Source organism: Bos indicus x Bos taurus, chromosome 28 (genome assembly GCF_003369695.1).
Source record: "Bos indicus x Bos taurus breed Angus x Brahman F1 hybrid chromosome 28, Bos_hybrid_MaternalHap_v2.0, whole genome shotgun sequence".
Classification (NCBI taxonomy): Eukaryota; Metazoa; Chordata; class Mammalia; order Artiodactyla; family Bovidae; genus Bos; species Bos indicus x Bos taurus.
In genome coordinates, this window is record NC_040103.1 from 34,735,865 (window position 1) to 34,751,134 (window position 15,270).

Sequence of the window (15,270 nt, forward strand, 5' to 3'; positions counted from 1 at the left end):
TCTGGATTCATATCCTAGCTGTGTGCCCTTGGGCTGCTTCCTTAAACCTTTCTGTGACTGTGTCCTCATGTGTTAAAATAGGTATAGTACCTACCTCATAAGCCGTGTTGAACTTACAGGACTTAACTCACGTAAAGGACTTAGAAGAATACCCACCGAATAAGATCCATTAATGCTGGGTGTTATTATTATCACCAGTTCTAGCACTGTTGTTTAGAGGAAAGCTCATGCCCTTCAGCCTCCTGACCCCACCCCTGTACCGCCTGGATGAAGGTGGGGTTTTGCTGGCGGCTGGGAAGGGGCAGGAGGTTGCCATCACAGCATTTCTGTGTAAGCATTTCTGGTGAATTGTTTAAAGGGGCCTGACTTCCTAAGGTTCTAGGAATTTGTTACTTCTTTTCTCATTCCAAATGTGTATGTGTCAGGAATTCCCTGGCAGTCCAGTGGTGGGACTCTGTGCTTTTACTTCCCCAGGGGCCCAGGTTCAGTTCCTGGTCGAGGAACTAACATCCCTTGGCAAAATAAAAAAGGAGAAAAGAAAAAAATGTAACTGGACATGTATTTCTAAAGAGGACCTCCAAAATAGTGTAAGCTTCAGGTCCTGCAAACCTGGACCGTCCCCTGCTGATTCCTGTTCCCTTGATTGTATTTCTGGGACCTGGCCACCTCAGGAGGAGGGCTGAAGCTTTGGGGCTGGAGGAACCTAACTTTGTACCCTGTACAGCTGTGTATGCACCCCAGACTGCAGTCTCTACCCTGCATTCCAGGTCAAGGGAGCCCCAGAGAGGGCAGGCAGGGAGAATGGGACCCTCTCTTGACGGAGACCCTGGATGTGCAGAGTCCAGGGGCCAAGTGGGTCTGAGTGCCCTGCACTGCAGGCTGAAGCCCTGCCCCCCACCTCCGCCCCCTCCACCCTGGGTGGGCTGGGTGGGCAGGCACAGGGGGTGGCTGGGGCCGTGGGAAGCAGGTTGCTGAGCAGGAACAGTTGCCCCAGAGGCTGTCACCGGTGGGGCTGGCTGTGCGCCAATCCCTGGGTTTCGTGTCAGGTAGGTGGGGACTCAGGATGGCCCCTGCCCTTTGAGAGCTCTCGAGGTAGCTGGAACCACAAGCTTTGCACCTGGAGGGGTAGAGAGTGGGCACGATTAGACCCTGTTGCGTGAGGCGTCTCGGGGGAGTTGAGAGAGCCCAGAGGTCAGGAGTGCTGGACACTTGTGGGGAGTGGGGGCGCCTCCTGGAGAATGGACCCTTGCCTGGGGAGGCCCCCAGAGCAGTGGGTGCCTTGGGCCTTGGTGCCTCTGCCAGCAGCGGGGCCTCTCAGCCCAGGCTCTGACAGGGACATTTATAACTCACAGCTGTGCGGTCCTGGGCCCAACTGACTGTGGTAAACCGATCAGGCTTCAGGAAGTCGAGTCCTGAGGCCACTCCCCACCCCGACCCCACACTCTCCTTCACCTCCTGACACCCACATCCTGTTCTGGGTGGGAGGGGCGGACAGCTGGGGCACCGGGGGGTGGATGGGGGGCAGCCAGGGGTCTGTAACCTGTGGGCAGAGCTGGAGGGGATGGAGAAGTTCAGTGAAACCCCAGAGCTGCATGGCAGGGCCTCTGGGATCACCAGGATCTACCCCTCAGGACGAACACGGGGAAACCCAGGCCCAGAGAGTGTCAGGGGCCACCCAAGAGCACACAGGAGCCAAGGAGCAAGAGATCAGGCAGCGGGGCTTGGGGGTACGCTCTGTGCTTCCGTATCTAACTGGAGAGGAGATTAAGCATCTAGCCCCTACTGACCAACCCCAGCTCTGAGGGAGCCCAATGGAAGAGGGCAGAGGTAAATCAGAGCCTCAGAGGATCCTGGGTAAAGGCACAGAGGATGCTCGGACCCTGGGGCTCTGCACAGCCTGCAGCCCCCAGTGGGAACATCCCATCCTGAGACCAAGTTCCTCATCAGGCCTTGTGTCCACCCAGCTAAATTCTCACAGCAAAATTCACTGGAGGGAATGGTCATGCCTGGTTCTGGGAAGAACAGTACCAAGAGCTTCCAGCATACTGTGATTTTGACCCCTTTACCTCCCTTGGCCCTGTTGCTAGCCAGTTCTTGGGCTTGCTTGACCAACCACCCCTCCCCCTGACCTCTTTCTCCTCCCTTACAAGAAGAGGGATGATAAATATTAGAGTTTACCAAAGCTTGGCCTACGTAACTCTGGCAACCTGGGACACGATTCTAGAATGAGTACTTGAAAGAACATCTATTTTTGTTCATTACTTATATCCTTATTCAGGTATATTAGAAATGTATAACTAGCTTAGCAAACCAATGATTTCACAGATATGATCCTTTTGGATAAGGCCAGATTCATTAGAGCTAAAAATAATAATAATAATAATGAGTGAGTATTAATTAAGTTGTCATACAGATAGCACTCAGCTCGGACTGAGAGAGTCGTGAAATACATAGGAGAAGGACTGAAGTTTGGGGAACACCAGGGCTCTTCTCTGCTTTAAACTCTGGTTCTTGACCTCCTCCAGAACTGGACCCCCACAGGCAGGAGGGGACGAGGGGGGAGTAGGCTGGTTTTCCAAGGAGGTGCACACACAGGGTGACTCCCAAGTGTTGGGATCTGGTGAACAATTCATAATGAGGAAAGAATTCAGGCAGGGGTCAAAGAGTGGCTTTGGAAGTGGCTGCCGGCTGGCCAGCCGTATGAGATAATTCCCCGAAGCCAGGCACAGCGCAGAGTACGCCACGGGCTTAGAGGCCCAGCTAAAAATACCCCCCGACAACTTCTCCCTGTCACCCTGCCTGGGGCCGCACAGGAAGGCCCTGGCTCTGCCTTTCTTACCAGGAAGAAAAAGACAACAACATAAAGCCACCGAGCCCAGAAAAAACAAAACTTACATAGATTTCACATTTTGTTAAGACTCCCACCAGGAGGAGTTGGCTTGCTGGCTGGAGCACCACAGGGTGGGGAAGATAGCCAGCTCTGATAAACCAGGCATCCCGGGGCACGCTTACAGGGCCCAAGAGGCCACCAAGATTAGACCACTGATGGGGACAGAGCTGGGGAGAGTGACCTGCCACCTGCGTCCCTGTTGCTCACATGCGTCCTCTCTCCCCGTGTACCCAGGACGAGGAGGAGGAGGCCCGTTGGACCAATGCTGTGAGGGGTGTGAGGATTAGAGCTGCCGTCCATCATTCCCCTGCCAGAGCGAGAAAGGTAACACCAGACCCCCGACGCCCTGATGCCCAGGCTGCACTGCGGCTTTCACCTAAAACCTGGCCTGGGGTGAGGTCGGGCAGTGGGTGGTGGTGAGGCAGGAGTTATCAGCCTTTTCACCCAGCCCTTCTTGCCCAGACTTCAGAGCTTCTCTATTAATGCCTTGTGTGTGTTCAGTACAAAACAGTTCTGGGCTTCAGTTTGTCCATCTCTAAAATGGGTCCCCTACTGATTCCAGTTCTTGAGGGTTCCGTGAATCACTTGCGCCTCCTTGTTATTTGGAGCTAAGCCATCTTCTCAGCCTAGCTCAGTTTGAACCTGGGAGCAGAGCCAAGGGTCCCAGCCCTTGGGGGTGTAGTATTAAAATCACAGGGTCTGCAGGGCCAGACAGGGCTTGAGAAGAAAGGATTTTCTAGGGCAGCCCTGACTGGAGATGTGTCTCACTGGAGGTGTGGCTGTGGTCTCCTTTGTGGCAGAATTTGAAACTCCAAAGTGATCTCCCTGGCAGCTCTGGGCAAGAATTACCATCGGCATTTTTAGACTGTGGGACCAAGGCACAGGCAAGTTGGTGTGCCTGCTGTGGTCACACAGCAAGCTCTGGCCACACTGTAGCAACTCTGCTTTATCCTGCTTGCTAGATCAGTCTCTGTACGCCTGCTGAACTGCAGGTCTGGCCAGAGAAGTCTGGCTGTTGAGCCCAATAAACCACCAGTCTTCACTGTGTGCCCGTGGTGGGACCCATCCATTCATCCACCCATCGTCCATCCACTCACCCATCCATTTGTACATCCTCCTCCTCAACCTCCCTCCCACCCATCCACCCATCCGTCTGTCCACCCATCGTCCTCCCACCCCAGTCATCCTTCCATTCACTCATCCATTCACTCATCTCTTTATCCACCCATTCTTCCGACCATGTATTTACTCATGAATTCACACATCAAACACACACTGACTCATATCAGGCCAGCCCTGCACTAAGGGCTGGGTTTTGAAGATAGATCAGCTCCAGCCCTGCCCTGGAGATGGTTCGCTCTGTGATAGAGGCTGATCCATGATCTCAGAGCCAGGCTCAGTTCCATAAGTTCAGTGTTCGAGGCCCCTGTGGTGTCTGAGACTATATGAGGAAGGGAGGAGCGGCTCTGCAGGCAGGCATTCAGGGAGTGCTTTCCAGGGGAGGTGGCATTGCTCATTTATCAATGCTCCAGTTGTTTATTGAGAAAGTCTCTGTGCTGAGAACTGCTTGATGTTTTGGAGACCTGGCAGGGAATAAGACTGACAAAACTCCCTTTCCTCATGGCGTGTACGTTCTCATGAGGAGACATGGACAATAAATACTTAAAACAAGATTATGTCATGTCAGATGATGCTCAGTTTTAGGAAGAGAAATTAGCTGAGTGAAGAAACAGCCTACAGGATGGATAAAGTGTTCTTAGACAAAGGATGATCAAGGAAGGCCTCTGACAAGGTGACATTTGAACACTGACATGAGTGGAAGGAGGGAGTGAGCCGGGACGCGCTTGGCGTGTTCAAGGAAGTGGCAGGGATACACGTGGAAGAAGGGAAGTGAGAGGTAGGAGGGGCAACCAGAGAAGTCCTGGGGGGCCCACTCACCTAGGCACACAAAAGTGGGGCAGCGAGATGGCTGAGAAGCTGTTGCCCACATCCAGGTGGAAGGTGGTGGTAGCTTGGGCTAGGGTTGCAGGGGAAACAGTGGGAAGTGTCAAAGTCTGTATTTCAAAGATCTTGCAGGGTGGCTTGTGGGTGGCTTAGAAATGGAAGACGGGGCAAGAGGGGACAGTCCAGGAAGGCTCTTGGGTTTGGGAAGGAAGCCACTGGAAGAACAGAGGTGGCTGTTTTCCTCAGCAGGGGATGACGGGAGGGAGGGCCGAGGGCGGCCAAGAAGCTGTGTTTTAGACCCATTAGGTTTGAGACGCCTTTGAGACATCCAAGGGGAAAGGTTGAGAAGGCAGTTGGATATATGAGTCTGGGAGGCAGAGAGAGTCCCGACTAGAGATATGAGTGTGGGAGCTGTCATGTATAGATGGTGTTGCAAGCTGATGAGGTCATCTTGGGAGTGAGTGCAGATAGAGCGCATCAGACGCCTGTGTCTGAGTCATGGGGCATCCAGTCCTTAGAGGGAGGGAAGGTGGGGTGGAGGCCGTGAAGGAGATGGAGAAGGTGCAGCTGGGGAGGGAGGAGGAGAACTGAGGGGGCAGGCTCCTCATGGATCAGGAAGGTTTTGCTGGCAAATCAGGGAAAGGACTCTCCAGGTAGAGGGAACAGCATTACAAAGGCTCAGAGACCTCAGTAACAGAGCCATATCTGGAGAGGAGCGGCGGAGAGGGGCAGGGGACCAAAGCAGCTCCCCATTGCACACCTGGCCACACAGAGACCAGGGCCCACGGGGTGTCTGGCTGAGCTGTGAACAAGTTCGTGTTCCAAGGACCCTCCCTGTCACCCTGGTTGGCACTCCCTGGTCTCAGCTGATGATGTCTTCTACTTTGCACTTTCTTTTAAGAACCTTTGCCAACCTCTCCCAACCTCCCACCACCCCTCTGGGTCTCTTGGGCCCCTGAGACCTCCCCCTTGGCCAGAGCACTTGTCTGAAAACACAGGGCTCAAGGCAGCAGCTCAGGAACTGTCTGCAGGGCAAGGACACCCAACAGCTTCCTACTGAATCTCTAAGCACTGCCTGATCCTATATCTGAAAAGAAACTGGAGAAACTTCCTGGACTATGAGCTGCCCACTCATGCTCCGCTGGCAGGGGCGCTCACTGCCTCTGGTGGGCCAGTGCATGAGTGTTTGGGTGGGTAAGGGTCAGCCTTGGTGCACCTGCAGTATTTCATACCCAGCACTCAACTCATGGTAGAGAGAGGGACCAGGCTCATTCAGGGAAGGTTGCAGAGAGGAAGGCTAGGCAAGGATTCCACAGGGTGTGAGGTGGGATGGGAGGTGCAGGGAGGGCAAGTGGTGGGGCAGCAGAGCAGGCCAGCTCCTCTGGCTCAGCAAACACAGCCTGCTGTGCCTGGGAAGACCTGCTGGAGAAGGGATAGGCTACCCACTCTAGCATTCTTGGGCTTCCCTGGTGGCTCAGCTGGTAAAGAATCTGCCTGCAATGTGGGAGACCTGGGTTCAGTCCCTGGCTTGGGAAGATCCCCTGGAGAAGAGAATGGCAACTCACTCCAGTATTCTGGCCTGAAGAATTCCATGGACTTTATAGTCCCTGGGGTCGCAAAGAGTTGGACACAACTGATGTGCAAAGGCCCAGGAGACTTCTCCATACAGAGTACACGATGGAGCCAGATGGGGACTTGGTGACCCACCAGTTCCCTAGGGAGGTGTGCCTCTGACTCCGGAATGGGGACCAGGGATCCGTGGGAAGCCGCTTTGATGCTGCGTGGCTCAGTGGCAGGCCGGTGGCAGGAGGCTGTGGGTAATCTAATTAGTGTGCCAGGCGGACGGGCCAAGTAATCCTGTGCCTTTAGACTCACTTCTCTTTAAGCCTGCCCCCACCCAATCTCTCGATAAATCCTTCCACTGCCTGGGTGACATCGAGTGGCAGTGCACTTATCTCCATTGAACACATGGGTAAACCAGGGCCCGAGAGGAAGAGGCTTGCATGATGCCACAGCTTGCAGCTGGCAGGATGGAGCTTTGAAGCAACCCGTCCACCTGAACCCCAAGTCCATGCTCAGCCCTGCCTTCTACCATCCCCCAGGCTCTCCTAGAATATCCAGACTTGTAAGCACCTCCAGGTAAACCACCTTTCCAACATTCTCATTTTGTCAGTGAGGAAACAAAGGCCAGAGGAGGTGAGACACTCACCTAGGACTCCACAGCAAGCCCAGGGCAGAACCGGTACCAGAATCTGATCTGGCCCACTGTGTCCACCCGGCTCCACCCCGCCATCCGCAGGCCGGGGGACCCCACCCCGGACCCTGCCCGCTTCCTCTTGGAGCATCCACTGCCTTCCTGTTCTCCAGCAGCCTCTGGCATTCCCTCGGGTTGAAGGCACCAAGTTCCTCATCAGAAGGCTCCATTGTGCCTATTGTTTAAATATAGATTACTAATGAAATGCCTTTTCATTGCCTTCCCAGTGAATAGTTTCCGTGTAAAGTTAATTTGCAGTGTTATGTAAATTCTGTTTAACTTCAATCAAGTTTCTAATTATGTTTTTACCACAGTAATTCCCATTTGATTTGTCATCTCCTGTTAGGTATTTAATGTTCGGGTGGGCGGGTTCGCTTTCCCTCTGTCTCTCGGTTTTCCAAGGCCCGCTCCCTCCCTGACCCCCGTCTGTCTTTCCTCCTTTGTTCCCTCTCCCTTCATCCCCTGCCCTTTCCCTGTGACTCACTCCACCACTTCTCCTCCTTCCCTTCTTCCTCTTGTAACTGCTCCTCCTTCCTTCCCTGTTCCTCTGTGCTCTTTCTGGCTGTGTCTCCCTCCCTCCACGTCCCCTCCTCCCTCCTGTCCTTGCCACCTCCGGTGTCTTCCTTCTCTTTCCATTTCTCTGTCATTCTTTCTCGCTCACTCGCTGGCTCTTCCTCCCTCTGCATTTCTTCTGTGTCTTCCTCCACCCTTTCCCACCCCCAACTCTAGCCACCCCCCTCCTGCTCTGCACCCCCTGTCTCCCCTTCCCCACCTTTTCTCCTCCCTCACCCCTCCATCCTCTTCTTCTTCTACCCTGTAAACGCTCACAGAAGCTGTGTGTAGGGGTGGCTTCCGTGTGTGCCTGGGACGGACGGAGGATGAGAGGGGGGCTGGCTGGCTGTGCATCCCTGGTGAGCCCAGGGCTTGGACTCAGAGGCCTTGTGAGGATCACTGGAGAGGAAGGACCTCACCTGGTGCTGGGGGCCCAGCCCTGGTACGGTGGGAGCTGGCTAAGAGTGTGGATGCTAAATGTGGACTCTCTGGGTACAGGTTCTGATCTGCCCCTTATTAACAGTGTGACCTTCAGATTGCTGTCTGTAAAGTGGGGTGACAACGTTACCTATCTTGTAAGGTCATGAGTATTCAGTAAGATCATGTATGAAGAAGGGCTTAGCTTAGCCAGGGAGACTGACCCGTACTGGCTTTCATTTGAGAACTCTCAGCCACACCCCTCATTTCTCTGTGGCCTTCCTGAGGTGCCTCGCCAGTGGGTGTCGGTGCTGCTGGGGTGGTGGAGGTCAGCCTTGAGGTCAGGGCAGGCTGGCAGCCAGCCACAGGCCCCCACAGAGCTGGTGGCCATCCTCCAGGAGCCAGGTCTCAACCCTGCCTGTCAAGAGATGTGACTTCCTTCTCCTTTAGACGGCTGGTCTTGGGGCTGTGAACAGGGGTGGGCTTGCTGCTCTGGGAGAGCCTCTGAGAAGCACACACTCCCAAAGCCAGAGAGCCTGAAGACCCTGGGTCCCAGACCTTTCCCCAACAACAGACCAGATGCAGAGCTGCTCCCACCAGGTTGGACAGATGCCCCCTTTCCCCACTCTTTCATGTCTGTGTGTGACCCCGGATGCCCCTTGGGCTGCGCCATGGCCTCGAGGCTGCAGAATCACTGCGGTGGGTACTAGGCCCCGACAGGCCTGTCACTGACTCACTTGGAGACTCCCCCTTGAGCCCCAGCTTCCCTGCTGCCCCACATCCAGCGCTGGGCTTTGGGGTTCTCCCCACCATCCGCGGCTAGGTGGCCACAGTTTCCCAGCAGGCATCTGCCCTCTGGGTGGGGAGGGCGGAAGGAAAACACCAGACACAGCCTTGCGGGCGCTGCTCCTCCCTTCTCCTCTCCCTCCTCCCCCTCCGCTCTCTTCCCATCCAGCACGTCCCTGGCGCGTCCAGGAAGCAGAAAACAAGTGTTTGGAGAAGGCATTCTTCTGGGTGAAGAAAGGCAGGCTTGGTCCCTTGTCCTTCAGACACAGAAACCCGAGTTGGCCCTTCCCTGCCTGCTGGGCTCCATGACCACCTGACCCGCTGCAAGTGGCTGTGTGTGTGTGCGTATCTGTGTGTGTCCCTGGTCCAGGAAACCTTAGCTGGTCACGTGGCTGCCTTCCCTGTTTGTCTAAGTAAGCAGTTCAGGCCGGCTGCAGCCAGGAGGCTGAGACAGGCAGCTAGGGGCAGGGGGCCACACTGGGGAGAGTGGGGGAGGTGGTGGTGGATACAGGGCAGCTCTGAGCCAGGTCCTGGATTTCCTCGGGCTCTCGATTTGGTGTGGGGAGGCCTGGCCTGGGGAATGGCCCTGCTTCTGATCCCCAACCCTTCCTGGACCTCCCCCCCCCCCATCTGTTAAGAAAAGATATTGGGCTTGCTCGCTAGAAAACACACCCAACCCTGAGCCAGAGAGGGAGGGCACCCTCTTTCCAGGAGCAGCTCAGAAAGGCCAGAAAGGGCACGTGGACGCAGCCACCCCCGTGGTGTCCCTGGAGCATGCTGCCGAATCCTGGACCCTCAGCAGCAGAGCCCAGGTCAGCACGTGGTCATGCATCCAGCATGCCATTGATTAATCCAGCTACTGTGTGCCAGGACCTGAACTGAGCCAAGGGTAGGGTTGTCAGCACACAGGACTTCCAGAAGCTCTGTGGACCCCCACACCTGTGACGTATTTTCTTCCTGTGGCATGGGTAGGATCACCTTTCGCTGCAAAGACCCTGTGCTTCCATCATGAGTCAGCCGTGTCCCACCCCACCGCCACTCCAGAAGGATGAAACTTCAGCATTGGGCAGGGGACTCCAGGAGGGGTTAAGAGACATCACTGAATCCCTCGTGGACCAAGCAGTGGGGGCTAGGGTCCCCGTCCTCCAGAGAGGTTGACATCAGAGCCAGACTTTCAGAGCAGAAGTGGGTAGAGTACAGAGGCTGAGCTCAGACATCTGGGGTCCTTCTCCGAGCCCACCCGGACAGCAGAGTCCAGGGGAATCCTCTGAGTAGGGCCTTCCTTGGTCTTCTGTGTTTACCTGACCTGCATACTATGTCTTAGCGGTAGAGGGCACAGTACCCCCAGGTCCTGGAGGAGGAGGAGAAGCGTGTGGTGGCCCGGGGAGCTTCACTTCTGAGTGCCTGCCCGGGTTCCAGCATCTGTTTACCCCCCATCTCCCCTGCTCTTCTTTCTATCCTTCCTCTGACAAACATTTCCTGGCGACCAAGTCTGTGCCAGGTCTGTGCTCAACCCTAGCCCTGGAGATGCTCACTGCCAAGCTGGCATCAGCAACATCTCAAGGAGGGCTGAGGCCCAGGGAAAAGCAGTCACTGGTGGGCATCAGGCTGCGGCTGACCCCCCAGGCTGCCCTGGGTTCAGGGGAGACTTAGGCATGCTTTCTGGATGGGCTCAGCCGGACTCTATCAGGCTCTCAGGTTGAGGGGCGCAGAGAGCTGGCCTCAGGGCCACACAGAGCATACCTAGATCTCATCTCTGTTGTGATACGATTTGGGGGTGTTCAGCCTTAAGGGTCCCACAAGCTCATGAGCTCAAGGCTGTTCTGATACAGCTGGAAAACATCAATCCAGAAAAGGAATGGAGGTGGGGTGGCCAGTAATTGAGTTGGTGACACGGGCCAGTCATCCTTCCACCCATGATTGAATATGGATTCTGGCCAGAGTAATTCTAAAGTCTGTGTATCTCTAGCCTTGACTTGCATGCCCCAGGGTCAGGGGGCTCACTACTGCCCCATGGCTATCTTAGTAACTCTCCATGGTAACTTAGGCCTGGCTGCCACCAGGCTGAAGTCTGGTTCTGTCTTCCACCCTGCCCACCTCAGGCCCACAGACTTGAGGTTTTAGCCCCCCTAACCTAGTCTTCCCCAAACTTAAGTGATTCCAGGAAGATCATCAGGCTGGGCCCCCAGACAGCCCCATCGGGGCCTGTTTCTGTGGACTAGTGTGGCCGTGTCATCCGTGTCCTGCCCTGGGCAGCCGAGGTGAAGCCCACATGAGCCCCTGGCCCAGTCAGCAGGCCCGTCTTCCCAGCATAGCCCCTTGATCCTGGCTCCATCCCCGTCATCCTTGTCCCCAGGGTGATCCCAGGCCAGGACCAGCCCCATTCAGCCCAGGCCGCCTCCCGTTAGCGCTCCTCCCCAGCTCTGAGCTACAAGAGGCCTCTGTCCGTGGTGGGCCCCGTGGCGGCCGCTGGAAGAGTCCTCTGCCCTCTTTGGGCTGTTTGCTTTCTGAGTCGCCTGTTTGCCCAGCAGCCCTGAGACAGACCTGGGGTGCTTCTGCCATAGCCTGTGCCCTAGCCTGAGGGCCTTTGTTCAAACCTCTTCCCCCTCACTGGGCCAGTCCACTAACTTCTCCACTCCCACTACATCTCCACCTGTGGACAGGTGAATCCCCAGCTCCTGAGGCACATGGAATGGGTTTGGTTCACTGGAGACAATGGGTCTAGCCCCTAGGCCGAGTTCCCATCCCACCCAGACACCTGACACCTCCCCCCCAAACTTGGGGGGAAGGGGCGGTGGGGATGAAGGCATCTCTCTCTGGGTGCTGTTCCCATGGATTGACATCACATTGTCCTTGGTGTGGGGCTTCCCTGCCCAGTGGGGATGCCACACCCACCTTCTTCAGAAGTGTCTCTCATCTTTGCCCCCCTGAGAATCTGTCCTTGAGGCCTGAGATCCATCCTTCTTTAGCATCTCTCCTTGTCCCAGTCCCTTCAGCACGGCTCCTTGGAAGTGACGCTGCCCAGAGCGGGGCAGACAGTGACTGGTCGCAGGGAGAAGCCGGTTCCTGCAGCCCCTACTCAGCTGTGCCCGAAGTCCCAGGAATTAAACCCAGTGGAGCTTTTGTCGAAGCCTCTTGCTGGAAAACAGAGAGCTGGAGGTCTGGGGGTCAGAGGCCAAAGGCCACCGAGGAGGCCAGTGCAGCTGCCCCTTCCTGCCCTACAAAAGTTGATGCTTCTCAGGAAGCCTCCACGGGGCCCTGCTCTCTCCTGGGCTGGGAGGGGCCAGTGGGACAGGAAGCCAGGCCAGGCCTGGAGGATGGGACTCAGGGTGGCCTGGGCCGGAGCCAGGGATGAGGCGAGACCCAGCCCTGGCCTGGCCCTAGGACCACAGGCGCACAGGTCACCCACCCAACAGGAAACCCTGCCCGGCACCCCCTTTGTCCCACCCCGTGTTTCCCGCGGGTGGCGCTTTTACTGTTTCCCGTGGGAGCTGCTGCCAGGAATCATGCCCTCTTGAGAAAGGAAGCTGGACCTCAGGCTCGCAGGCTGCCCTCCCTCTGACCTATTCCAGCCCCCTCCCAGGGCCTCCCGTGGGTGGAAGTTCTGGGTCCACACCCGTCCCTCAGCCGCACATGCTGGTGACTTATCTTCTCCTAGATGATCAGTCACCTCTAGGAGCCTGGCAAGAGAAACCTCACAGTAGGGCCAGGCCTGGGAGCCCAGAGACAGGGTTTTTTTTTGTTTGGGATCCATCACTAGCTTGCTGGTGCATGTGGGCTAGTCACTCGACCACTCTGTAGAAAGAGGAGAGGAAGAAGCTTTGCCAGCTATGAGCATCCCATGAGATAAAGGGTTTGGAGGTAGGATGAATCTCTACCCTGTAAGGACAGCCATGTTTGCGGTTAACTGGCCCAGACCTCCCTGCCCACACGCCACTGCCTCTCAGATATCTTTGTATCCAGCTCAGTGGGGCACAGTGTCTGTGATGGCCGCTAAGCGGGGAGAGAGATGTGGGTGCTGCCAGTGTCCTCATGGGGAGTGGAAGTAGTGATGCTGGCATTACCCCTCTCTGGGTCATCCCACTGACCACACAGGGGCCAGCTGGGCACCTCTGCCTGGACAGGAGCACCCCCTCCTCCCTGCTACCTCTCCCCTCCCCCCTCCTCCTCCCCATTACCTCCTCCCCTCTTCCCCATCCTCCCTGCTCCCAGAAGCTGAGGTGGAACATGCCAAGCTCTCTCTGCTCTGCTCAGCCCTGCTCAGGCAGATGGGCCGGGGTAGCAGCCTATGGACCAGAAGCCTGGGAGGGGGCAGTGCTGAGAGCAGATTCTCCTGCCCCTCCCCGGTCCTCCTCCTCCCTCCTGGTTGGTGCTCTGAGGCCTTCGGTTTTTCTTTGGTTGTGATGTTGAGCTTAAGGTGCAGAGAGGAACAGGGCGACAATGCTAAGAACTCCAGACCTTTCTAGAGCAGTCTTCAGAGCTGCTACTCTGATCTTTTATCTACAGGAATTCATGTTTAGCATCTCTGTGAGCTCACTAATCCTATCGTCCCCATTTCCAGAGAAAGAAACTGAGGCCCAGCCAGGTGAATTGACCTGCTCAGGTGGTTACTCTGGGGTTGAACTGGGCAGCTGGTCCCAGAGTCTGTGCTCTTGGCCACTCTGCCACACAGCTTCTCAGACCTACTTCCCCCAGCCAGCTGCCCCAGTCTAAGCCCAGCTCAGTATCCGAGGGTGCAGCCTATTTCCCATGGTGGGTGGAGGAAGGGTCAGGATGCCAAGGTGAGCAGACCCAAGTCGCATGGCATTGGGTGAGCTAATAGACTCGAGGCCACCTGAGCTTGTAGATCAGCTGAGAGCTTGTTAGCAACAGGAAAGACCTTAGGTCCAAGCAGCCCGAGCCCCTGCCCTGTGTGGTGACATCTCAGCCTCCAGCCTTCTTGGACACATGGCCACTCTGAGCCTCAGCCTCTACATCTGTCAAATGGGCCTTTGAGAACCAGAGATATAGGAAGCTGTGAGAAGTCTTTGAGGTTCTGGAATGTAGCTTCTGACCTCCATGGCTCCTTGGGAGTAGAGGGAAGGTTGTGAATTTCCTTTCCGGGGCGTCAGGCCACAGGGACAGGGACATTCCTGGCAGCGGGATTAATGTGGGCAGGGTACAGAGGTGAGAGCCCAGACACTCCAGGTCAGAGTCCGTCTGGGGCCTCGTGGACAATGGGGAGCCATTGAGGGTTCTTGGCCGGAGGAGTAATGCCTCCTCTGGGAGAGGTCCTGGCAGCTGGAAAACCTAACGTGCTCGTCCAGGTGTGCGGCCCTGATGCGAAGGGAGTCACGTGGCTACGAAAGCTGGCCCCGGTGGGTGTCCGTGCCAGCGCTCCTCCTGGTCCATGGTCCACCAGGTGCTGGCCTGCCCGGGGTGGGAGTGTGGGTGCTGCAGGGCAGGACAGGGCAGTCTCAGGCCTCTTCCTCTGTGTGTCCCGAAGTCCCCCCGACTCGGGTTGTCTGGGTTTCCCACCCAACCATGGGTGGGGCCCCCGCCGCTGCTTCCTCCCTCTGTAGCTTTCTGGTCCTAGATGGGAGGGGACTCCAGAGGCTGCAGCAGGCTGTGGAGTGTGAGCCAGGGTGGGGACACCGGCGGTGGGTGGAGTCACGGGATGGGTGGCCGTGAGTCAGGAATTGCTGGGCCTGTGTGTCATCCGGCTGCCTGCTGTGCTGGCCTCCCTGCGTCCGTCTGCCTCATCTCTCCCGCCCGCGTCTGCGCCTGTGGACGGCTCTGCTGGGGCCACAGTGCTGTTTCCAAGAGCTCCAAGCCCATGACGGAGAAGTCAGAGGAGCTGGACTCCGGGTCCCAGGCTCTCCCAACGCCCAGGGTGACCTTGGACACGTCCCCTCCCTCCCTGAGCCACGGTTTCTCTGGTTGGAGAGTGAGGATGGAGCTGGGCAGGGGTTCTCAGCCCTTGCTGTCCATAAGATCCCAGGCAGCTTTGCAAGACAGCCCACCCTAGACCACTTAAATCCCTGGGGCAGGGCCTGGATCCTGGGCAGGAACCTTTGGTCTGGACGGCCTCTGATGAGCTGCTCTCTCCACCTTCCCCACAGCCCCCAGGCAACATTGTGGACCAGCACGTGGATCCTGGAGCCCGGGGCCTACACCAATTGTAGTTCTGCCACTTTCTAACACTGTGGGCAAGTGACTTCATTCCCTGAGCCTCAGTTTCCTCGTCTGTGAAATGGGGAGGATCCTACCACTTTATAGAATCGCTGTGGGGACTAATGGATTAACCAGCATAGCCAGTGTCTGTTGGAGCCAGACTTAGGATGGATGTGGTGAGCACCACGAAAGTGTCAGCTGCTGTGTTCTCTGATCTAAATCTGTTTTCACACCACCCCTCCATCACTGCTCATTCATCCATCCAGCAAACATT

At 56.4% G+C, this 15,270-nt stretch overlaps 1 protein-coding gene across 1 annotated transcript in view; it reads left to right on the forward strand.

Annotated features, from left to right (window-relative positions):
• ZMIZ1 (zinc finger MIZ-type containing 1) overlaps positions 1-15,270 on the forward strand; it is a 241,868-nt gene that overhangs the window by 66,448 nt on the left and 160,150 nt on the right. Inside the window, 1 exon segment of the mRNA XM_027530871.1 lies at positions 3,125-3,214. The gene's annotated coding sequence lies outside the window, so the exon portion shown is untranslated.